This window comes from Phoca vitulina, unplaced genomic scaffold, assembly GCF_004348235.1.
Source record: "Phoca vitulina isolate PV1807 unplaced genomic scaffold, GSC_HSeal_1.0 scaffold3, whole genome shotgun sequence".
Taxonomy (NCBI): domain Eukaryota; kingdom Metazoa; phylum Chordata; class Mammalia; order Carnivora; family Phocidae; genus Phoca; species Phoca vitulina.
This window is the reverse complement of record NW_022589706.1, coordinates 72,271,643-72,297,613: the sequence shown is the minus strand read 5'-3', so window position 1 is coordinate 72,297,613 and position 25,971 is coordinate 72,271,643. Positions and strand designations below refer to the sequence as shown.

General features: G+C 37.2%; 1 protein-coding gene across 1 annotated transcript in view; it reads right to left on the bottom strand.

Annotated features, from left to right (window-relative positions):
- BMPR1B (bone morphogenetic protein receptor type 1B) overlaps nt 1-25,354 on the bottom strand; it is a 391,083-nt gene extending 365,729 nt beyond the window's left edge. The window contains exon 1 of the mRNA XM_032400864.1: nt 25,235-25,354. The gene's annotated coding sequence lies outside the window, so the exon portion shown is untranslated. The remainder of the gene's footprint in view (nt 1-25,234) is intronic.
- Between the last annotated feature and the right edge of the window lie 617 nt (nt 25,355-25,971).

Below are 25,971 nucleotides of genomic sequence, written 5' to 3'. Positions count from 1 at the left end.
TCAGAGATTCTGCCCAGGGGGAGAAGCAGTCCATAAGAACAGGGCTTCAAGACTCTTACCAAACAGAAGAACTTTAGATGAAACCACAGAGTGTAGGAAAGTTCAAGCCTAAAGACTCTTTAAAACATAAGAGGTTTTGGTGGTAACCTATTAAGAAGAGGCTGGTAGCTTCATGAGAGAGATAAGCCAAACTATTGGCCAGCTAGTTTATCAAAGAGAACCAGGGAAAGAACTAAGAGCCCTTCTAGAGTCAGATCAAACCTCAAACACTGGCCTCAAAAACTACCCCTAAAAAACTAAAAAATATCCTGAGGGGCACCTGGGTGGCTCAGTCGGTTAAGTGTCTGCCTTCGGCTCAGATCATGATCCCACGATCCTGGGACTGAGCCCCACATCAGGCTCCCTACTCAGCGGGGAGTCTGCTGCTCTCTCTCTCTCCTCTCCCTCTGTGTGTGCTCTCTCTCTATCTCTAGCTCTCACTCTCTCAAATAAATAAAATCTCTTAAAAAAAAAAAACCTAAAAAGTAGTCTGAAATTTATTACACCAAGCTGTGAAGGAATTTATGCTCCAGAGCACTATCACAAACAAAAGAATTATCAATCAATCAATAATTAGTAGAGCCTAACAACTAGGTATGATGACAGAGGCAGACAAATTAATCTAAGAAAGAGGCAGTAAAGAAAGACCTGCCAAAACCACTGTAATCCCAGGGTGACAGGGCAGATGCCTAAGAAGCTTGCACCTTCTGAGGACAGATATCAGAGACTTCACATTACAGGGGGAAATAATTAAACCAGTCAAGTCACTAGAAAAATAAGCAAATAACAACAAAAACAAGTGCCAGGGGAAGATGGGAATCAGATTTTAAAGTTGCTACAATATATTACCTGAAATGTCCAGTTATTAACAAAAAATTACAGGACATACAAAGAAACAAGAAAGTGACCCAAACATAGGGGAAAAAAAGCAGGCACCCATACTATCTGTGAGAGGGTCCAGATGTTGGATTTAACAAATAATAATGTAACAAATACAACTTTCAAAATTGTCATTATAAATATGCTCAAAAGACTAAAGGAAATCACGCTTAAAGAAGTAAAGCACAGTATGAGAACAGTCTTATCAAACAGGGATGAATAAATGCATTGATAAAGTGAAATTACTTTCCTAATGGAAGTTATGGAGATAAGTAGTACAGTAATTGCTGTAGAAAACTGAATACAGGGGCTCAACAAACTTGAACTGGCAGAAGAAAGGGTAAGCAAACTAAAAGATCAGCAAGGTTTACAAAACCGGAAAAACAGGTTAAAAAAAGAAAAATAAGGAGAGCTTTAGAGAAATGTGGGACACTATTAAGCCACTATTAAGTCCATGTGTAACAGGACTACCAAAAAGAGAGGAAAGAGAGAGAAAGGGGAAATTTTTTTTGAAAAAGCTGACTGAAAATTTATCAAATTTGATGAGAAACACTTAAACTAATTAAAAACAATAATCAAAAAAAACTCAAATTCCAAGTAGAATAAACATAAAGAGGTCTACACCCAGACACATCATAATTAAAGACAAAGACTATTCTGAAAGCAGATAAACAAGAATGACTTAGCATGCACAAGAAAACTGCACTAAGATTAACTTCTCATCAGAAACAAATGGAGGGCAAAAGGCACTGGAAAGATAATAGCCATGTGATGTGCTCTTAAAAAAAATGTCAACCATGGGGCGCCTGGGTGGCTCAGTCGTTAAGCGCCTGCCTTCGGCTCAGGTCATGATCCCAGGGTCCTGGGATCGAGCCCCGCATCGGGTTCCCTGCTCGGCAGGAAGCCTGCTTCTCCCTCTCCCACTCCCCCTGCTTGTGTTCCCTCTCTCACTGTGTCTCTCTCTGTCAAATAAATAAAATCTTAAAAAAAAAAAAAAATGTCAACCATGAATCTCATAACCATCAAAACTATCTTACATATTGAGGGTGAAAACTCTTATAAGAAAACAGAGGTGTAAAACATTTATGATCATGGATTAGGCAGTGGTCTCTTAAAATGACACCAAAAAACACAAACAAAAGAAAAAATAGATAAATTGGACATCACCAAAATGTAAAACACTTCTTCTTCCAAGGACACCATCAAGAAAGTGAAAAAAACAACCCAGAGACTGGGAGAAAATATTTGCAAATCATGGAAGAGACACATATTTAGAATATATAAATAACACAATTCCCTAATAAAAAGATAAATAACCCAATTTAAAAAATAGGCATAGGATCTGAACAGACATTTCTCCAAATAAGATGTACAAATACCAGATAAGTGCGTGAAAAGATGCTTGACATAATTAGCCATCAGGAAGATGTAAAACAAAACCAAAATGAGATACCACTTCACACCCACTAGATGGTTATGACCAAAAAGATAATAAATGTTGATGAAGATGTGGAGAAACTTGAATACTCATACACTTCTACTGGGAATGTAAAATGTTGGGTCCATTTTGGAAAAACACTCTGGAAGTTCCTCAAAATGTTAAACATAGCATTACCTATGACCCAACAATTCTGCTCCTATGTATATACTCAAGAAGCATGAAAATACATGCCCACACAAGACCTTGCACATGCATGTTAATAGCAGTATTATGAATATTAGCCTAAAAGAGTAAATAACCCAAATGTCCATCAACTACTAAATGGATAAATATTTGGTATATCCATACAATGGAATATTATCTAGCAATGCTTAGTTTAGCAAAACTAAGTACTGATAATGCCACAATATGGATGAACCTTGAAAATATTATGCCAAGTGAAAGAAGCCAGTCACAAAAGATCATATATTGCATAACTGCATTTATATAGAATGCCTAAAAAGGAAAACCAGAGAGACAGAAATTAGATTAGTAGCTGCTTGGGAATGAGAGTATTAGAGGGAATAAAAAAGCTGATTTGAGAAAAAAACTAATCTTATTAATGAATATTTATGCAAAAATCATAAATGGGATATTAGCAAAACAAATCTAGTAATTTATTAAGAAGATAATTATATATCATGATGAAACTGAGTCTATCCTAAGAACATAAGAGCAGTTTAACATTATATAATAAATGTAGTCCATCATATAAAAAGATTAAAGAAGGGAGGAAAATTATCACAATCTCAAGGATATAGAAAAATAATCTGATAAAATTTAATACTGATTTATGATGAATACAGAAACAAAATACTTAGTGTATCAGAAATTTAAGAGAATTTAACATGGTAAATATACATATAAAACCTAAATTAATTATTCTTAATGGTGACAGAGTTAGGCCTCATAAGAAAAAGAAATACAATCACTACCACTACTATTCTATATTGTGTTAGAGTTCTTCGCCAGTACACTAAGACAAGAAAAAGAAATCAAATATCTAAAACTGGAAAGCAAGAAACAAAACTATAATAATTCATAAGGAATATAATTTTCTGTGCAGAAAACTCCTCAAAATCTAAAAAAATACTATAATTAATAAGTTTCACAAGGTGGCTGGATATAAGATCACCATAGAGAAAGAAAATAAATTTTTATTCAAAAATTAGAAAATATAATTAAAAATTAATACTATTTACAGTAGCAAAAAAAATAAGGTACCTAGGAACAAACCTAACATGTGCCAGATCTCTATGAAGAATATATCATATCCTAAGTGAGATGCTATTAAAAAAACTACCTAAAAAATAGAGAAATATTCCATATCTCTCAGTAAAAAAGACTATCAATGAAGATGACAATTCTCCCCAAATTCATACCTAAATTACCTGTAATTTCAATTAAAAGTTTGTGAACTTATTATAAAATTTATACAGAAGAGCAAAAGCACAAGAACAGCAAAGATTCTCCTAAAGAAGAAGAAAATGAAGAAAGGACACGATCAAAGAGGTATCAAGACTCACAATAAACTTTCATAACTAAGGCAGAGTAGTATTATCACCAGAATAGAAAAACAGACCAATGGAACAAAATTTTAAAGCTGAGAAATGAATATATACATATATACTTCTATGTGTATACATAACAGAACTGACATAAATTGATAACCACTCTGGAATGAATAACAGTTTAAACACATGAAAATAAAATTATATTGGACCTTAACTCACACCTCATAAAGAAAATTCAAGTGCAGATGGATTAAGGGTATAAGAGAGTATCATTATGACCTTGGGGTGGGCAAGGGTGATTTAAAGAAAAGACTAAAAATACAAACCATACAGGAAAAAAACTGAAAATGTTGACCACATTAAAATCGAAAACTCTGTCCTTAAAAGCCACCAAAGATAAAACAAACTACCAGTCAGAAGATGTCTGCAATTCATTTAATTGATTAATGCATTAGTATTCACAATAAACAATAACAATAAAATCAGTGCAAATCACTAAAAAACAGCAAGCAACCTAACAGATAATCAGCAAAAACCATCAATAGGCAAGTCACACTGCTGGCAGTCAGGTGGGAAGGAGGGAACAAATAGACAAAGAAAATGCATGAAAATATGCTCATCATTATCAATTAAAAAATATAAATTACAATCCCAATAAGATACCATGTTAAACATGGATATTAGTAAATATTTAATAAATTAACAACATCAAGCATATGTTAGGAGGTAGCACAATAGGAAACAGCATATGCTGATGGTAGGAGCATCAACTACTTTGGAAAACAATATGGCATGATCTCATAAATTTGAAATGTGACTTTTCTGTGACCAAGCAATCACCAAGTACCTTATAGCTATGCACCAAGAGACAACACAAGAAACTCATTCCTTATAATAGCAAAAATCCAGAAACAACCCATCAAAAAGCAAATAAGAACTAAATTGTGGTCTATTCACCAAGAGAATAATACAACATGATAAAAATAAGTGAAATGCAGCTTCGGGCAACATAGATGTATCTTAGAAACATAAATTTGAGAAGGGAAAAGTAAAAACATAGGATGCTAATTACAGAATATTATTATAAAGCTCAAAAATATACTGTTCGAGAATACACATGCATATGGTAAAATTACTTTTGAAAAATAAATGAATAATAAAGACAAAGCTCAAATTAGTGTTTACTCAGATGGGAAAGAAAAGAACAAGATGTGATTAAGGACTATACAGGAGGCTTAAAAGATACTGGGATTACCTTCCTTTAAAAGCTGACTAGTAGGGCACCTGGGTGGCTCAGTCGGTTAAGCATCTGCTTTCGGCTCAGGTCATGATCCCAGAGTCCTGGGATCAAGTCCCACATCAGGCTCCCTGCTCAGCGGGGAGTCTGCTTGTCCCTCTCCCTCTGCCCTGCTCGGGCTCTCTCTCTCTCTCTCAAATAAATAAAATCTTAAAAAAAAAAAAAAGCTGACTAGTAGATGTAAAAGCATTCAGTCATATTCCTTAAAATGTACATCAATGTTTATATCCTTTAGTATGGAAAAATGTTTCATTTAAAAACCGACATTTTTTTAAAGCAAGAAAAGAGCAGGACTCAGACAACTTGGTTTCTGTAGCTCTGCTATAATATGAAGGCATTTCCACAAAGCACAAAACCATCTTAAATTTTATTTTGCGTATCAAATAAGAATTTGGACTAGGTTTTTTTCCCTGAGATAACTGCTGCCTTTGACTTCAAGGATTTGTGTATGAACTAATAGCTTTTTCCTTAAAGTCATTCCTATTGTTACAAATTAATGCTCAAATATAATAACTAAAATAATTGGAGTTAATTTGCATTTCTCTAATAAATTTTTTGACATTATGTATCAAAAGTAATGGTTGGTATTAGTATGTAGAAAAACTCGTGCTTTTTCTCTTTTTAATAAAAAAAAACATGAAACATGTTCCCACATATCCAAAACTACTTTACTATTTGGGTCTTTCACATTTTGTTTTGACTTTTTCTGAGCCTTGTGGAGAGTTCATAGATATAATTGAGATATTTATTAACCTATCTAAAAATATGAGTAAAATTAAATACCCTTCTGGTAAGATTATAAATTAGAATGACTTCACTGGAAAGCAATTTGGTGTTATACATAAAAGCCTTCATATAAATATTCAAATATCTATTCATAAAGATGTTCATTGCAGCATTATGATAAAAAATTAAAAAGTAAGCAAATGAATATTTTCTAGTCATTAAAATATTTGGAAGCATATTTAATAACATAAGAAAACATCCATAGCATAATTTCAAGCAAAAATAAAACAAAATACAAAATGAAGATGGTAATTTCTCAGTTTTTTGAAATCTAAAAATATATGAGAAAGATCAAAGAAAATATGTTAAAATGGCAAAAAAAAAAAAAAAAAGACTCCAAGTAGTACAATTTCCTTTTTGACCTCTTCCTATGTTTTACAAAGTTTCCGTCAAACATGCATTCATATAATAATCAGTTCTTGCAGAACCAAGACATAGCAATATAGTAAATGAATGAATTCTGAACTTTGGGATATCACAAGCTTTGTTTCCTACCATTTTGGTGAGCACAGTTTAACAGAAAATTAAATTTTGATGTTCTTTCTCAAAATAGCATTAAATGTTGTCTGAGTGAAATACAATTTTAAGATCTCTTTCCAGAACTAAGAGTAAAACATATATACAATTAGCTGAAGATATGCATTTGCTGAAGAATTTTCTACTGTCATTGAAGCAAAGAAAGAAAAAAAGAAAATGAGGGTACTTTATGATTACTTAGGTGAGCAAAATGACACCAAAATTGACCTAGAATTAGCTCTCACTTCATAAAGAACAAAAGCAAGAGAGGAGGGAAAGAGCACAAAGGTCCTCTATCAAGAAAGCTGTCTTAAATGCTCCTAATGCATCACTATAGAAATTTGCTTTTAACATAAAACAAAGACGAGTCTTGTTTTATTGTTCTTCGATAAAATACTTCCAAACACTTTTCTGCTTTTCTTTAGTACAGATATTAAGAAGACGATGAAAGTGATTTTTAAAATAACCTTAACATCTCAAAAATATGTGTATAGGGAGAATAGTGAGAAGACAGAAACAAAAGTTTCAAAAAGGAAACATTCAGACTTTCAGAGAAAAAGCTATTAATTTCTAACTTTAGTAATAATATTTGAAACAGATGTCTATCTCCTTTCAAATCCAAACTGGATCATGGTTTACACAGTTTAATAAAACTTTAATTAAAGTTCTGGATCAATGTAAGCTGATCATGTCATACAACTAAACACTTGCTTAATATTAACATCTCTTCAAGCTTCACTAAAGCTAAACTTAACCAGACTTTTCATAATTCATCCAAGGGAAAATATCATTCAAATTAATAAAAACATACAATTTATCCTCTTATTTCATTATATAAACTTTTTTTTAGAAGCAAACATTTGAAATAGAAATGGAAGAATCCCAAATTGCATAAAAAGGAAAGGAAATAACTTTGTTTCTAAGAGTTTTTTGTTTCTAACTAGACACTTGCATTTTAATATGAGTATCTGTGAACTAAAAAAATTCGCATTTGGAAACACTTTTTAAGAAAGCTTTCTCTTAAATACTGATCAATTAACTTTGTAAATTGTCTTCGTTCTATTTTAGTGGAATAATCTCATATAGATACCTCATAAAGTAAGCCTGCGAACCAATGCTACTTAAAAAACCTCTAAAATAAAGGAGAAGAATGAAGACTTACTGCCAGGCAGAGCTTCAGGTACTTCATTTACTTCCCACAACATCCTTTTTTAGCAGGTGCTCTTACTATCCGCGTTTTACAGATGAGGACATTGAATGGGAGAGCCAGGATACAAACCCAGGTACCTACCTCCAAAATTCAGCATAGAAAATATTCATTGGCTTTAGTCAAAATAGAGAATTTTTCCCTATTTCATGTCTCAGAATGTATTTTTTAAAACAAATACAACAAATGACTTTTTTTAAAAATCCTAAGGCTTCTCACATATTCTCAAAGTGAAATTTTTCACAATCACAAAGAAGTAAAGACTAGAGCCATACAAAATAGAAAAGTCAATTGACACTAACCATGCGACTTTTGGGTGTTATGTTCCATATTATGAAATACGGAGGAAATAGAGGAACAGAACACAGTTCTTAGCAGTCAGTACAGTAAAAATGGTGAGGATGCTAATTACACTAACAATTCAGGGAATTAGTAATTACCAACAGATACAATGCTGAGTGCATATGAATGAAAGAGGCTACAAGCAGAGAGAAGAAAGAAAATGAGTCCAGTTGAATGGGATTAATAGAATATTTCCTGAAAATCAACTATGAATTAGGTTTCAAAAGAAGCACAAGACTACCATCAGTATGAGAAATTGATAAATGAAGTGATCCATGCTGGGCATAAAGGTAATTAGATTTTTTTCAACCCAACTTCTAAGAAAAAAGTCCATATGAAGGGGATCTGCCTTCTCTGTCACATATTCATTCTCATTTCTGATTCAAAAGTTTTAGTATCATGAACTCATTCACTATGGACAAGACCATTTTCAGCATTTAAGAACTTCAATTTTTTTTTCCTTGTTTCCCTTCTCATAAGAACAAATAATTCATATAAAACAATCAACTCTATGGTTTCCAGCGGAGGCTTCTTGCTTTATATTAACACCAAACGCTCCAGGATGAATTTTTAGGGTCTTTGATTATTTGTTTTCTCAATTTTATTTTACTTAGCTTGATAAGTGTAATACATCTGTTAGTATAGATTCTTTCAATACATACTGACATACTATAGGGAAAGGTTGCACAGAAGCCTACAGGGATTAAAAGTTTGCTATGATAATCTAGAAAATACTGCTGAAACCTTAAAACATATAAAAGTAATAGAGTTGATTGCTGATGAAAATATAATTCTTAAAAGGAAATTACTAATCAACTTGAAAATAGTACTATGTAAGTTGCCTGAATGTTCTAAAGGAATCTGAACATTAAATCAATCCTAGAACAGTATGAAAAAAAGGATATTTTAAGAATAGAATGGGAGTAACTTCTCATGGAAAGAATCAGCATAACTGCACAACATCTCAACCTAGTTCAGTCTCTACATTTATATTACAAATCATTTTAAATGACAGTACTTAGTACAGGGAGTCACAGAAACAAAGGTAACCAATAAAGCACACAAATCATCTCACTGATTAGTGAAAAGTTAAAATCAAAAAAACTAACTTATATTGCTGGCATGCTCTGCATATTTTATCTCTAGCAAAATTAGCCATTGTAATCCAATACAATCCAACAGGAAACTGAATCGGACTTCAAAACCTTTTTAACAAATGCCTTAAAGCTCCTAGAAAATAATTTTTTTTAAAAAAGAGCATAATATTGATTGCAGCAGAATTACCTCCTACTCACCAAAATTCTTTGCAACCCCCAAGGAAAGGATTTATAGAAGCATGTAAAATGGTGCATAGTATAATAATATGATTTTTAAATATCAGTCTCTCATGCAAAGAATTATAAAATCTCAGAGGTGATAATGTTTGGAAGGGACTTAATCTGTGAACATTCTCTTTTGTCCCTAAAATTCCAAAAACCACCTGAGGAGAAAAAAAAAAAGACAAAATGCAACAGTTATGGTGCCTTGCTGTAAAGAAACTAATGCCATACTACAATTATTAACTATGATAAGATTTGCCCATTTGGGTTACAGAATCACAGCATTTCAGAGCCAGAAGACTTTACAGAGCTTGACCAATCTTTTATTTAAGTGATCAGTCTGAGGTTCCAAAACTAATTATGGCCTTTCCTGCCTCCCAATCGCGTGCTCTTTTCAACATACTACTTGCTTTCCTCCCCTGAAAGAGAGAACAGATGTAAAAATGCTAAAATGAGAACAATAAATGTACTGAAACATATTAGTCTATCTCATCCATTACCGTGATGAGAAATTGCGAAACAAGAATTATTTGACCTGAGAAATGAGAACACAAAGAAGACTGGAATTATATGAGATTATGAAAGTTAAAGTAAAAAATAATCAACTAGTCCTTCCTTATTATATGGTTTCATAATAAAATTATGAAGGGTCATTCAATGATTTAAATGGCAGGTAAAATTAAAACAAATAAAAGGAAATACCCTTGACATGCGTAACAAGCCTCCAGAAATACACAAGGTCACAGAACAGAGGTCGCGTCGTTAAATCCAGTAACATGATTTTAAAATAATCTGGGTCATTAGTGAAGCAAATATCTGATTATTTATGTTCAACATAAATATAATTTTCCATAATGGGAAAATTGTATTTTAGAATATAAGGAGTCACTAAGGAAGCTTTCTATTTGTTACAAATTATACTATAGCTAGTATGTCTTTGTGATATTTATACTCCATACTCCCTTGAAAAATCAAATGGTGATTATTGGACTAGCAAAAATGTATTCATTTAACACATATTTGGTATTTGTAATATTAAAATTTTTAAATTTACCCTTTTACTTATAAGACCTAAATCGATTTCAGATTTTGCTTTCCTCATAGCACTTAAGCTTCATGTAAAATACATGTTTCATCTGGTTATTCTGAACACTAAAGATTTCTTTTTTACTTTAAAAACTGCCTCATCGAAACTCCCTGGCCACAGCCAAGAGACCACATTGCATTTTGCCCTGCAAAACACACAGTATTATGCTTCAAACAAAGAAGGTTTTAGGATTCTTTCTAGAGAAGATGTGTGTGGAGATACAGAGCAAAGTAGACAATGCCCACCTTGGGAGGCTGGAAACTAGCCTGGAGCACTGCCGCAGGGATTGCCTTTCGCTCCACAACCTGCTGACAAATTAACAGAAGAGAGAAAATATGGGTGGTATCTCTTTACAGATGATGATCTAGAGTCCACTTCAATATTTTAAAAAATGATTTACACGAATTTCAATATCAAACTCTCCCTGGAAATTTTTATTGTGTTTATAGTATATACCTTCTGGTCCCTCCCAACAACTGAACTTTTGCCAAACCCCACAGTCCAGTTTACTATTAGGTATACATTATGGTACCTCCTTCGAAATAAGGTTTTAAATTTAACCACATCATTTCAGATAAATTGATCGTTTTTAAATGATTTTTCATCATTTGCATCTCTATATCCTTAGCAAATTATCTGAGGTATCTGATTTCCCAAAATCACTAAAATGTCACTACATTTAATCCATGTTGAATGCCCTCATCTATTTCTCTTTCTCTCTCCCCCACTCCTCTCACGCCCACGCTCTCTCTCTCTCTCTCTCACACACACACACACACATAAACATGTGGATCAAATCAATTTTACTAAAGAGGTAGTAACTTTGCTCTAAAAAACATTGCCAGTACTCTCTGTATAGAAATGTTCTGTAACTGAAAGGGGAAAAAAAGGAGACTATACCATTTAAGGTTCAAAATGTTTTTACAAAGATTTTCAACATTTTCTCTCTTTATCAATCTCTCCTCTCAAAACATGATCGATAACTCCCAAGTCTCTATCTTGAAAACTCTTTAACAGTCAGCCTTTCTCTGTGTTCTCACAGCGCCTTCCCCATGCAACTGCTGCTTCATACAGTTGTTATGCGTAGGTTTCCTCCTGCCTTCAGCAATCTTTCCAAGCTCTCAGGCTACCAAAGCTGAGTGCTGGTCATTTTACATTCTCAATAACTACCACAACATCTGGCTATAACAGGCCTTCAACATTTAAGCATGGATTTAGAATCAGAAGGTCCTATGTTAGATACAGATTAGGGTTCAGATCAGGTCCTACCACCTGCTGAGTTCACTGTGCCTTAAATTTCTTCATCTGTTAAATGGAGATGACAATCACTACTACCATAATTATTTAGCACATTGCCTGCAACATAAGAAAGACTCAAACACAGTAACCTCTTTTTTTTGCTTGCTTACATAAAATTGCATTTCAACCATCCACATTGATGCTAAGTTTCATCTGTTTTATCCACTGTCTTTCAAATTTCTCTAATTTAGTGTTAAATTTCTTGGTAATTTGGCAAAGTTGTGAGGTTTACATATGCTAAAGCATAAGGTCATTGAAGAATTTAGCAAATAAGGGGAGGTGGGGGGCACTAGCTTTGAATTTTTTCAGGGGTAATCATGTCTTGGCAAATTAAAAGATGGGTAGAACCTCAAGGGAAAAACCAGTGAATATACTACATCGATTTTTTTAAAGCCCCTTGACAAGGTACTACCACAAAAGTTATTCAAATGAAAAGTGTCACCAGAGAATTACAAGAACTTTTGCTGGAGAAACAAAGACAGTGGGGGAAAAAAAAAAAAATGGCACTGCTTTGGCAGGAAAACTATAAATAGGGAAGGTGCTGGAAGTGGTCTTACTTAACATCTTTAAAATGATGTAGAAGAGGAAATGTAGATTAAATTTTCCAGGTCTGCAAAAGATACTTTTTCCAGTACATGAAGTGCCAAGTCAATGGGATAGCCTACAAGATGTCCAAAACTTTATGAGTTACTAGGAGGAAAACATCAAATAAGATTCAAAGTGGAAAACTATAGGGTTATGCATGTAGGGAAGGAAGTTACAGTCTATACTTCTCAGAATAATGGGCCTTAGTTATCATAAAAAGGAGTTTAAAAGTCACTGCATTAACGTGTTCCCATGGCCAACAAGGCTAACAATGGCACCAACATTACTCAAGAACAAAAAACACAGTTTTCATCCTATTTAAACCCACAGTTCATCTTTACTTGAAATACTACATGCAGTTCTAGTTCTACCACAGCCTAGCACTCCAAAAATATCTGTTGTTGAATGAAGAAATTTTAAGTTTAATTTCACCAAAAAAGAGAAAAGGAAAAAAATATTTGGAAGCTAAGGAAAATCCAGGGCACCTGGGTGGCTCAGTGGGTTAAGCATCTGCCTTCAGCTCAGGTCATGATCTCAGGGTCCTGGGATCAAGCCCCAAATCAGGCTCCCTGCTCAGCGGGGAGAATGCTTCTTCCTCTTCCTCTGCCCCTCCCCCTGCTTGTGTGCGCGCGCTCTCTCTCTCAAATAAATAAATAAATCTTAAAAAAAAAAAAAAAGCTAAGGAAAATCCAAGCAAATAGATGATCAAGTTGACCACAGGAGAGTCTTCTGAAGGAAAACAAGAAAGATGAGCATTCTGTCAGCCTAGAAAGGTGAAGACAACGAAACATTACAGATATCAAGACTCATGGGCTCCATACAATGACAGAAAGTATGAACAAAGCAAATACAGAACTAAAGAACTGCTGCTATATACTTCAACAAGAATTCACAATCTGGTTGAGAGATGAAATATAAATATAAGAAGTTAAACATAAAAAATTCTAATCAGTTTCAAAAAGAGGGTAGTTTAGATAGAGAAAAACGAAGGTAATTGGAGGATAGAAGACCGAATCTTAAACCTGAAAGCACGGAACACCAATCCCAGCCTTCCCTAAACACACTCCCTGATGGCACTGCCTAAAGAAAGAATAATAGACTGAATCAACCTGGCACTTAATAATACTCTCATCAACTTCTCATTTTGTCTTTCCCATATTCAGTCTGTTTGTGCTCTGCATTTATTTTTTGATGGTGCAGCATCTGTAATTTTAAACATCTTTCCCCTTAGAGCAAGACTCAGTTCTCTCTCTGACACGTACAGCAACAAGTTCACTCATATTGCATAAATATTTAATAATTCCATTTGTAAGAAAGACATTATTCACAAACTAAAGATGTAAAATATTATTGTTAAACTGCATTACACCTTCCTGGTTTAGGAGAGATGAGCCAAAAAAGGAAGTTACAGGCTCATGATAAGTCAGGCTGCATACTCGTTGAGTTTTAAGAAAAATGTTTAACATATAATAATAGCTTTCAAACCACAATTATAAAGACATGAGATTTCAAATAAAATAGGGGCTACAGAGTGTTTGGAGACAACCTATAAAATGCAACTACAGATTTTTGTATACCAAAGAGACTGTATAAAGGAATAAAAATTATCTAGATCCAAATATCATCTACAATATATTTTATATAATATGTCCATGCCATTTGTGAAATTTTTTTAAAGATTTTTTTATTTACTTATTTGAGAAACAGAGAGAGAGTGAGCACAAGTGGGGGGAGGGGCAGAGGGAGAACGATAAGCAGACTCCCTGCCGAGCAGGGAGCCCAACGTGGGGCTCCATCCCAGGACCCAAAGCCAGGACCTGAGCCAGTCAGGTGCTCCAGGCCATTTTTAGTTTTAGCTATAAGAATGCATTTCTTAAATGTTTAAAACATGGACATTTCATAAAAATATTGAGTAGAATTATAGTTAAATAAGTGATTTCATAACAAAATAGAAATTTATCTTGCTGTTATTACCAGTCTATGATATTATTAAAGTATTTTAAGATTATGTCTACAGATTATCAAATCATTTCAATTATGCTAACTTAGTTAAAACTCCAATCAGTCAAAGGATATAAAGCTAGTAAGGACCTTGGGAATACTCTACAGGTTCAGAATCCTAGAAATGAGCATGTTTTAACCCCTCTGGCTCAGAAAAAATAGTCAGAAGAAATGATGTTTTCAAATCAAGTGCAAAATTGAGAGAAAAACAGAAGGGGAGAGGGAAGGAAAAGTAGAATGGTGTGGAGAGTAAAAAGAATACAAATGAGCATTCATGTATTAACAAAATAGCTGCAATTCTAACATCCAGATTGTGGCAGATAAAGCAAATTTTTTTTAAAAGCTAAATATGTTTTAAATATCTTTAAACTGCTAAACATGAAGTAACAAGAAATAAAGGCATTACGTTATAGTCCTTGAGCCAAAGCATGTAAAACACGTCCCCATGCTGTTGATCACAAAGTATAAATTTTCCAACTAAAAAACTTGAAAACTAAGTTTTCCTAAGCAGTTTTCAATTTCTTCATAGCTCTGGAAAACAACAGATTACAATGTAAGAGAATGCAGAAAATGTAGTGCACAAAATCTTTGATGTACCTGAAATGGAGAAGGTTTCAAGGCAATATATTTTTTAAGAACTCTTGGATCACCTGCCATTTTTACAAATAACAGCACCTGCTTTTATTAGTAAAGGAGTCAAAACTTAAATTCTACAAAAGATTTTTCAGGAGAAGTTAATTTATATATGACTTATCTTAGCCTTAACATACTCTACACAATACTAAAATGATAAAATTTAACTAAGTTTAAGTTATAGAATTAACAACTTCTTACACCATCTGTATTTAAAGAAGAAGTATACATTATTCATAAATATACATAATTATGGGGTAGGAAATGACTAATTTACCTACAAAAATCACAAGGGTTTGATGACTGAAGCAAGGAGTGAATCAGGTCCATTGAGAATTACTAAGAAAAACATAATCAGACATAAATGCCACAGAATACAAAGATCATTTTCCAAATTGGTTCCAGAAACAACTCCTAGGTAAATTTCCATAAAAAGCTAATTTAACTCAATTAAACAGTGTAGCATGGTTTTCCTCTTTAAAAAAGAGTTTAAATATTTTCATTTGCTAAAGATATTAAAGATAAGTGTTTTAAAGAGGGACTGATTTAATCTTGAGTGAGATGAGGATTCAAAATTGTTGAAGGACCTCTGAATGAAAAAGGACTTCGTGAGCAGATATATTTTAATCACTACAGCATAAATCCATCATTTATGAAGTACACAGAGTAAAACTTACAATTAGAATTTTTTTACATCCTGCCATATAAATACAATATTATTTCCCACTCAAAATTATAAGATAAAATACTTAGAGACACTGCTTGTCCCCCGTATAAGTACATTATTAGAGCCCTACCTCCAACATGCAATGAAGGAAACAGATTTATCATTTAAAAATTGAATAGTTAAATTTATTTTGGATAATTCAGGTTTCCCTGGGTAACATTTCCTAGTTAATCTCAAGATTATATAAGTTCACTCACAGTCTCTCAGGATGAGTAAGAAATGCCTCCAAAGCAGCCTGGTCATGGATTCTTCTGCGTCCATCTGGCTGCTGGCTAGAACACTGGAATGACTCATAAAAATGAAGCAACCTGAGGTCACCTACTCCAGGTCTTTTAAAAAGAATTGCCAACTGCTTACCAGGTGGTTCCAATTTCCGAATGAGAGAGAAACTCATTCTAGATATACCATTTTATTTTCATATTGTCTCTGGCTACAGAATTTGGGGAGTAAGGAAGGAAGCTCTTTTGAAATGTAGATTACTAATCATCTGAAAGCCAGAAATCACTACATTTCTTGGATTAAGAATATTATATAAATAAAGTCAAGTGAAAAAAAGAAAGGCAGGACACAAAACCGTCTTATATTATGCTCCCAATTTTGTAAAGGAAAAAAAAAAAGACCTGAAATGTTAATAGTGGCTATTTCTGGGTAGTGGAAGAGTGAGTGATTTTTATTTTGTTACAGTTTCCTGTATTCCCCAAGTTCATGTCAATGAATACACATTCTTCACTATTAGAAAAAAATAAAAGTAGCTTTTTAGAAAATATCATACACTATAAAGTCTGGGTTCAATAAGCCCCAGAGGTCCAGGGTATACTTACATCTATACTGGCAAAAAGTCTTTCTCTGGGTAAGAAAAATATTCATTTTACTTTTAAAAAGAAAAAGGGAAAGGAAAAAACCCCAAGAACTCCGTTCCTACTCCAGGATAGGTGTGACACGTAGAGGAAAAAATCCTGGCCACAAGAATGGTCCCTTTCTTTCAGGAGACAATAGACTGGTGAAATGTTTAGTCAATTATTTATATCAACTTTTCCCAGAGTATGTTCTGAGGAATACTAGTTTAATGCTAGCATGGAATATATGCAGAGAAAAATACAAGTCCCATGATTAAATCCCCCTTGGGGGACTGCCATAATGCACACTAACATAACAGGCTCACAGAGGGATTGCAGTTTGAAAATGTCAGCAATTCCCCTATTTCTTTGCTCATTTATTTATTTATCAAATGCTTCTGTGGTGTTTACTACCTGCTTGGCATTGTTCTAGACCCTTTACAAATACTCTTCTAAGCCTCAAGTAAACGTATTAAGTAATCACTATTATTGTCATCCCTATTTTACGGATGATGCAGAGACAGACAAGATTCAGTCACCTGCCCAAAGTCAAACAGCTAACAAGCAAGAGAGCCAAGATCCAAAGCCAGTCAGACCCCAGAGTCCCCACAGTTAACCAGTTGGCAATGCTGCTGCCCATGGGATCCTTCTTGGGTTACACACCTGACATTCACAAAACCACTGTTAGGCCTAAAAATTTCTGGAATATAACTACTAAACAAAAGAAGTTTGATCAAATTTTTCCTCTCTGTTGTCATTTAGTTTTATCAGACATAATTCAAACGAGTTTTGATGAAATAAAAATCCACAGAACTTAAGTCATTTCTATACTTTCAAGTTCCAAGAGACTCATAATTTCCAGAGGTTATTTATGTGGTAGCATTATTGGCCATTTTCTTCAGGCCTATCTAACTTTTTAAAAATCCTAATAAATATAACCACCAGTGATCATTAGGGATCAGGTTATACATTAAATGTTATGTTTTAAAACGAATAGACTGATGTACAATGGTGTTGTCAATGTATGGCTAAGTGAAAAATGCAAGTAACAATCTATGGTACCTTACTTTTGTTTAAAAATACATAAAAACACACAAGAAAACTCTTAAAGGGCATATACATGTATATCAAAATACTACTTTAAGGTAATGATCTAAGGTAACAGTAGGATTACCTGCAATTTCTACTTCTCCCACCAAGATTTATTAGTTGTGGCATTTATGAAAAGCTTTTAAAATTCACAGATAAAGAGGGGCGCCTGCGTGGCTCAGTCGTTAAGTGTCTGCCTTTGGCTCAGGTCGTGATCCCAGGGTCCTGGGATCGAGCCCTGAATCAGGCTCCCTGATGCTGCACCCCCTGCTTGTGCGCTCTCTCTCTCTCTCTGTCAAATAAATAAATAAAAATCTTTTTTTTTTTAAAGATTTCACTTATTCATCTGACAGAGAGAGACACAGCGAGAGAGGGAACACAAGCAGGGGGAATGGGAGAGGGAGAAGCAGGCTTCCCGCGGAGCAGGGAGCCCGACGTGGGACTCGATCCCAGGACCCTGGAATCATGACCTGAGCCTAAGGCAGATGCTTAACGACTGAGCCACCCAGGTGCCCCTAAATAAAAATCTTTTAAAAAAATGTTTAAAAAATAAATAAAAATTTAAAAATAAATTAAAAATTCACACATAAAGAGCCTGGAAAACAGATACATGTCAACAAATGCCACTTAGAAACGCCCCATTCAGGTGCTTACGATCTCAAGCAAATGAGAATCCTTCCTATTACTCTCTCCCACTATTCCCTGTTTATCTCCTTCACAGCCCTAATCACAAACTTGATTTGTAAATACTGTTTAGTTTTTTATTTCCTGCCCCTTCCAATCCTCATCCCAAATAAGGGTAAACATCTGCCCTTTTGTATCCACGATGCCTTGCACAATGCCTGGCCCCAAATACTACTCTGCAAATATGCACTGCATCAGTGAATGAATAAAAGAGTCAATGAAACAATCAAATTACGTATATATAGGAGGTATAGGGATGACTCAATTTAAGTGTGTGTTTTTTTTTTAAGGTTTTATTTATTTATTTGACAGAGAGAGAAAGAGAGCACACAAGCAGGGGAAGCAACAGGCAGAGGGAGAGGGAGAAGCAGGCTCCTGGCTGAGCAGGGAGCCCGATGCGGGACTCCATCCCAGGACCCCTGGGATCATGAACTGAGCCCGAAGGCAGACACTTAACCGACTGAGCCATCCAGGCGCTCCTAATTTCAGTGTTTAAACCAATAAATTTGTTGACAGAATTATTTATATAACATCTTAGGTTTTCTATGCCACCATTGCATGAATAGAAGCATAAAAGGTGGAGTGAAAAGCAGATGTCCAATAGAGGTAAGAGTGACCAAGGCTTTCAGAAGCTGAATCAACAGAAAATGAGATCCTAACTGTTACAACTTCTGATAAGTTGAGGAGGATTTATTTATAAGCAAACAATTTAATAAGATATAGACAGGAGTGTAAAAGAACCTTGAAGGGTAGTGCAGTAAAGCGGGGTAGTAAAAGCAGAGGGGCTATTCCAGAGATTACTGGAAGGACAGAATGATAGAAGGAAGCCTACTTTATGAGAAGCAGTGCCTTTCAGTGCAGGGACACAGGCAGCCAAAGTTGATGTAGCAGAGAAGAAGCCAAGAGAATACCCTCTTCTCTACCCTCCCTCTAATCTCCTGCTGGGGCTCCCCAGTGACCTAAGCCGGCTGAAAATGAGAACAGTTCACCCAGGTATTGTCTTGGGCAGAGAGCATAAGGTAGAAGGGTTGAGAGTGGATCTGAAGAGGCAAACAAAACACTTCTGACATAGAAGGCAATGGGCATAATGCAGGAGGTTTTTAACAAAATGGAGTTAGACAAGAAGAGAAGACCATTCAGATACAGAAGGGACTCCTGACTAATTGAAAAGGACTAAAACAGTGAAAGAACTGCTAAATATATTAAAAAATAAGGTGATACCAAGTTGTTTGCAACCCCATTCGAGTAGAGCACTACATTCAGTAATAAGAGGAAGGATTTAGGGATAATCCCTCATTCTGTGCACTATTATGGCTCAATGTTTATTGGACAACAGAATAGTAGCTTATTCCCAGAAGAAGAACTGGTAATTTAGTATCTTTTACAGATGATTGTCAAATACATTAGTTAGATAAAACTCACTGATTTCTATCAAGATATTAATTTAGACAAAGGCACCATCACTATAGACTTCCTTGGAATAATTTTAGATTCATAAATCAACAAATTAACTAGTGACAGATATGTCTGTCCTTGTTTAAGTCCATGTCTATGTAACTGTTATAAAAATGACGAAAATGTTTATCTCAAGACAGCCAGGCAAGAAAGGTTATGAAGAGATATACTGGATTGTATCTTTCTTCCTTTAGTCCATAAGGAAATACAACCTTCAGAAAAATCATTTCCAAACTTGCTACTTAGTATCTCCTGAAGCTGAAGGCACATGCAGTCACACATTTGCTGAAAGACGAGAGAAATAAAGATGGCTGAATCAAAACTACAGGTCCTCTAGTAGACTGCATCCAACAACATTCCACAAATATTCACTGAATGCCTTCTATATACTAGCTCTTTGCAAAGGGCTGGGATGCAGGATGGGTGAGATCCACATCTAACAATGCAGACTTTACAGTGAAGTTCTTAGAGAAGCGTGTAGTTTTCAAAGCTGAGGGGTAGAGTAAAATGCCACTGAAACCTGATTAGAGGAATTCTGACTTGCTTCCTTTCCTTTGTAAGCAGAACACAAACTGTATGCAAAATGAAATGATGTTAGCTGAAAGAGTCAAGACTCCCTGGGTAGTCCAAAGATCACCCTGAGCCCTAAAGAACTTGGCCACAACAATTCTCAGGATATGTTGCAACCCCTAAGTCAAAATGCTTGTAGCCCAGGAGATATTTGGAGGAAGGTAAGGAGGTGAGGGAACTGAAGTGCCAAGGTCTACAATGTAAAAGTAAAAGCAACTATTGAGCCAGGGGATTGCTGCAATGTAGGTCAAGGGAGGTGGGGGGGGGGGGGGGCGGAGAACACAAGGAGAATGATTCAACTCAGTGACTCTTATTCAGTAATAAGAACAATGTCTGATCAGTTTCTCTGGGTTCCACCCTTGGCCAAACCACCAAACTATCACCTAGGTCCTTCTCATCGTCTCCCTCACTGTCTTACTTCAGACTTTCTTGCTCCCACTACAGACGTGCTAAGTCATACTTCTCTGTATAAAATCCTCCAGGGTGGCTCAATAAGACAGTCTGAATAAAATGCATACTTCATTACATGGGCCTGGCTACCTCTCTGACCTCATTCTTACCATTTCCTCTACTTGCCCAGATCCAATCCCACTGACCAGTGTGTGTCCAACTTGCTGCTACTTTAGAGACAGCTTTGATGTTCCCTCTGCCAGGAAGCTCTCTTGGATTTTCACTGGGCTGGCCTTCTGGGTGTTCAGGGACATCCTCAGGGAGGCCTTCCTCAACCACCCCATATGAAGAATAGCCCCAGTCACTTGCTATCACACTACCCTGTCATATTTTCCTAATATCAATCTTCACCATTAGAAATGATCTTACTCATGTGCTTGTTCATGGTTGTTTTCACTCTCTAGAATGCAAGTTCTAGGACACTGAGAACCTTGTGTCTCTTATAGCTACAGTGTCCCTGAGGTATATAATAATGCCAGGCAGAGAGTAGGCTCTCAAACATTTAAGTAAAATGAATGTAATTAAGCTCACTGGCCTGTAAGGTAGATGTTCGAAAAATCATGAAAACAGATTACTGCCCGATGTACATTATATAATACCCTTTCTTTAATCTTGACAGTATAGAGGAACTTAATACTCAGAAGCGACAAATTTTGTCCCTCTTGCCCACTCCCAAATCTTCATTTATTTCTCTCTCCAGACTCTATCTCTAATAAGTTTTACTTTTCTTCAATTTTAATTATTAATTCAGAGTGAATGCCTTTTAAATGCATTATTTCTAGCCCTGTCCCCTCCTTCCTCCGAATTCTAGGTGCCTCACTATGTATTCGAACACTTCTACTTCAATTTCTGCCATCACGTCACATTTAGCATATGAAAATCTGAAATGAGTATCTCTCAGGCAAAATCAGCTTCTCCTTCTATCCTAAGAACTTTCTCAACCATCCTCCAGATGCCCGGATTTAAAAGCTAGAAATTATCTTGATTATGAAATTCAACAACTGTAAAGGAGATTGGAAGAGTAAGTGGTCTTGAAGCTTTTTTTAAACTGTGTTAGCCTTTTTTCAAACAAAAGCTCACAGGGAAGTCTGATATGTAAAACAGATGAATACGCAGTTGTTCTGGGAGTTAACCGGTGGTCTCTGAACAAAAACTTCAAAAAGCGCCCCTAATCTGGTCCAAACTTCCTTTCTTTTTTCCCTACCCCCCATTCAACACATGCACAGAAATTTATAGAGGAGAAAATTTAATCCAGAGACTCTGAATCTTTTCAGGTAGAAATAAACAGTCTGCCCGAGATGACACAGCCCCAACACGATGCTCAGCGTAAGAGCACTTAGAAATCAGTGTTCTAAAACACAAAGATGACCTCCATGACTATGTATGACCAGTGATTACCAGTTACTGCAAAATGGTAAGTTTCATGCGTGACTTTCATTGGTAAGCATGAGAAGAAATCTTCAGAGTTTAGACAGTAATTGTTAGCTCCTGGTAATAGATTTCTCCATATCTAGTGAAAGAAGGCAAGCAGGGAAGTCCAGGGAAAAGGACTGTGGCTTCATTGTCTATTGCTGAACAAGGTTTTCAAATGGTTTAGGCCTCATACTCTTCATCTTTAATAGTAATGTGTGTGAGGAGATGCTTTCTAAGCCTCTTCCATCCCTCAGTCTGTGCTCTGTTCTACTACACTGTAGTATTTCCCTTGAGCTACTGCACCCACAGAGAATTAGCATCACAAGTTACAGACAAATCATCCTTCCAGAATTTTCTGACCATCTATCATACGGCAGGTATTGCACTGGGCATCTGAAATTCTGAGAAGGAAAGAAAAGGGACACTGTTTTACCTCAATGAAAAGACAGCCCGGTGAGGAAGTCAAGCAAGTAACCAGACAGCAGAGGTAAACACCGAGAGAGAGGTGTGCACAGAAGCCGGAGAAGCAGACATGAGGAGGCTTACGAAAACGAGGCAAGGCTCTGCCAGGTTGGAGTGGGTGACAACAAACTTTAGATTCCGATGATAAATCTGAGTTGAACACTGGAGGGTCCTATATATACCAAAAGATATCACATTCTAAGTTACCTTACAGTTTTAAGTAACAAAAATCAGCATTTACTGTAATAAAAATATTTTATCAGGCCATCTCACACGGTTTTCAAAGTTTATGAGGAAAAAATTAAGTCAATTTCCTCTTAATAAATATTATTTAATGACTGGAACATTTTGAGGGACATATATGAACACACCATGAGTAGAGGCAGCACGTCACTCAGGGACAATAACCTACCAGGGAATTCAGAAAACCCTGCCCAGGCTAAATACCGTGCAGCACCTGGCAGACAAGGTGGCAAAGCCCTATAAATAGTGATGATTCACTAAGGTGACATAAATCAGGATTTTAACTCACCAAAAGCTAACATTTTGATTTAAAATACCAAATCAGTGCCATTAAAATTCATCAGGAGACCCTAGCACATGAGTAATGAGATCATATCAACTTATATCTCCTGACCAAAAGGAAAAGGTGGTTTTCTAAATGGTATTTGAGATTGGACAAATAACACACTGTATCAAGTTTTGTAGCCCTAGGCCATATTTTGCTAAAAACAAAGGTACATTATGCATGACTAAAGAAAACAGTGAAAATCAGAGCAATTAATTTTCCGGCTATGTTTCCCATAAAAAACCATCACTACTATGATTTGCTTACAGCACACAACTTTTTTTTTTGCATCACACAATGATCTAAGTGTGTAATAACTTGCATATTTCACTAAGATGTAATATCCTTCAAAACGTCCTTATAGTGAAAGTTTTCCAAAGAAATTATTGATCTCTGGAACGTCTCATGTTTTAAAATTACCGACAAATCCTTTCCTATTTTCTTTGCACTTAAAAATAATTCTTCGTGATCACTGGAGTGTAAAGAGGTATAAGAGTACAAAGACCGAATATTTTCTTAAAAACAAATGTCCCAGTTGACACAGGACATTCCTCATAATTTTCTCAAACAATAATTAGGAGAGCTGTCACTAGGATCCTAAAAAATATATGTAAGAAACACAGATATTAGTTGGCATCAGTTTAGGATAGCAAGAAATTTTCATAAATGCTTCTTCAAACTATTTGCAAATACTTTGCAGCTGACTCCTCTCATTATTGGAGGCTTTTGTGTTTCTTTCCACAATTCAGAAACCTTTCTCAGGTGGTTCTGCTTCGCTGCAGATATGTTTGGTACATTCTCTTTATATGTTGGAGGCAATTAAGCAGCTCTCTTCTTCTGTTTCCTTTCATTGGCACCTCTGTGGCTGCTCAGTCGCTGACCTCACCTTGGTGGAAAGGTGACTAAGAAAAGAGCAATTCCCACTAACTCAAGGAAACCACAGAGTTCCCATTCTATGGAGAACAAATACGAAGGACCCAGAATCCAGCTGGAGTGGTGCAGCTCAAAGGAGTAAGACACCACACTGGACAACTTCCGGAGGATCTTCTCTCCTGTCTGCAACCCTAACACCGCAAGGGACAGACAGAAACATGGAGCCCCGACACACAGTCACGAGTAGATTGATGGGCGCTGAGAGCGAGAGACCGAGAAAAGGAGAGACAGCGGAGGCAAGCCCCAGAAAGTCAGCCTGCAAAAGAGAGTCACGGAAAGAGTGCAGGAGACAGAGAGGGAAGAAGATAAGGAGACAGAGAGGGAGGGACGCGAGACAGAGAAGGGGGTGGGGAGAGGGAGACACACACACACACAGACCGAGGGAGAAACAGAGGAGGTGGGGAGAGGGGGAGAGACGAATAGAGAATGGGAGGCAAACGAGGGAAGGAGAGAAACACTGGAGAACATTAACAGAGACAGCAAGAGACAGAGGAAAAGAGACCGGCAGTAGCGGCAGAAACGCACTGCCGAGTCCGAGACACCGGAGCAGCCCGCCGCGCACTTTCTCCCGCAGCAAAGCTTAGTCTCTGGAGGCTTCCGAGGCAGGTGGCTCCGCAGAGCTGGGTGCCTGCGGGTCCTGCCTCCCCGGCCGCCGGGCTCTCTCCCATTTCCCCCATTCCAGGGCTGCCCTTCGCTCGCCCTCCCGCCCCATCCCTCGGGGCGCAGGTCCCGACTCCCCGCCTCGGCGCGTCCCTCCTTCCCCAACTCCGGAGCACGTGTCCCGCCCGCAGCCGCCGCTGCCCCCAACTCCTGGCCGGCACCGGCACGAGGTTTCGGGGTCCCGGCGGCGCCGCTCGCGCACAAAGCCCGGGAGGCACCTCCTGACCCGCTCCCCGCCGCCGCCCCACGGCCACGCTGCACGTTCTCCTCCTCTCCCTGCGCGCTGGGTCCCGCCCGGGGCACCGCCACCGGCTCCGCGCCGCCCCTCTGCCCACGCCGGCCCGGCTGCCTCCCGCTCGCTCGCAGGCACGGAGCCCCGCGCGCCCGCCCGCCCGCGCCTTACCCGCCGCTGAGCTCCCGGCACCGGCGTCCTGAGCGCCGCTGTCCCCGCGGTCCCCCGACCTGTCCGGGCGCCCCGCGCAGGCCCCACGCCAACTCCGCGCCCCGCGCCGGGCCGCACCGTCAACTTCTGGCAGCCGCGGCCGGTCTGCCGCCGCCGCGGGACTTTTTTTTTTTTTTTCCTCTCTCGCTCCTCGGCTGCCTCTGGATTTTTTTTTTCACTTGCCCTCTCCAGCTCCCACTAGTGATTGGAGACTGAGAGCCAAGTACTTAGCGGAGGGATTACACTTCTCGACGCACTTGGAGCTGCCCCAGCTCGGCTGCCTGTGTGAGGAGTGGTGAGCGGACTTGGGGAGCTGCGCTGTTCACGCCCTTCCACAGCCCTGGATGGTGGGGGAACTTCCACAGCTTCGCCCGCGGCGCGAGCATCACTGCCTTGCAGTGCGAGGTGCCTTCTTGGTCATGGATTAAGAAGGAGTTTGAAAAAAAGGCTAGGTTTGAAGAACGAAGATTCGTGGAATTACTGTGCATCGAGAGCTGAAAGGGGCTCCCAAAGATGATCCAGCGCAGTGGATTTAAACTTCTCAGGGCCATTGACACTTTTGAGAAGTCGATAAAATGTTGACGCACCTCGTAAAAAATACACATACACATTAAATTATGTCTGCTCTTCTGGGCGGGGCTTTAAGAACTCTGAAACAGACAGTTGGACCTCCTAGGGAAATGAAATATTTCCTTTCC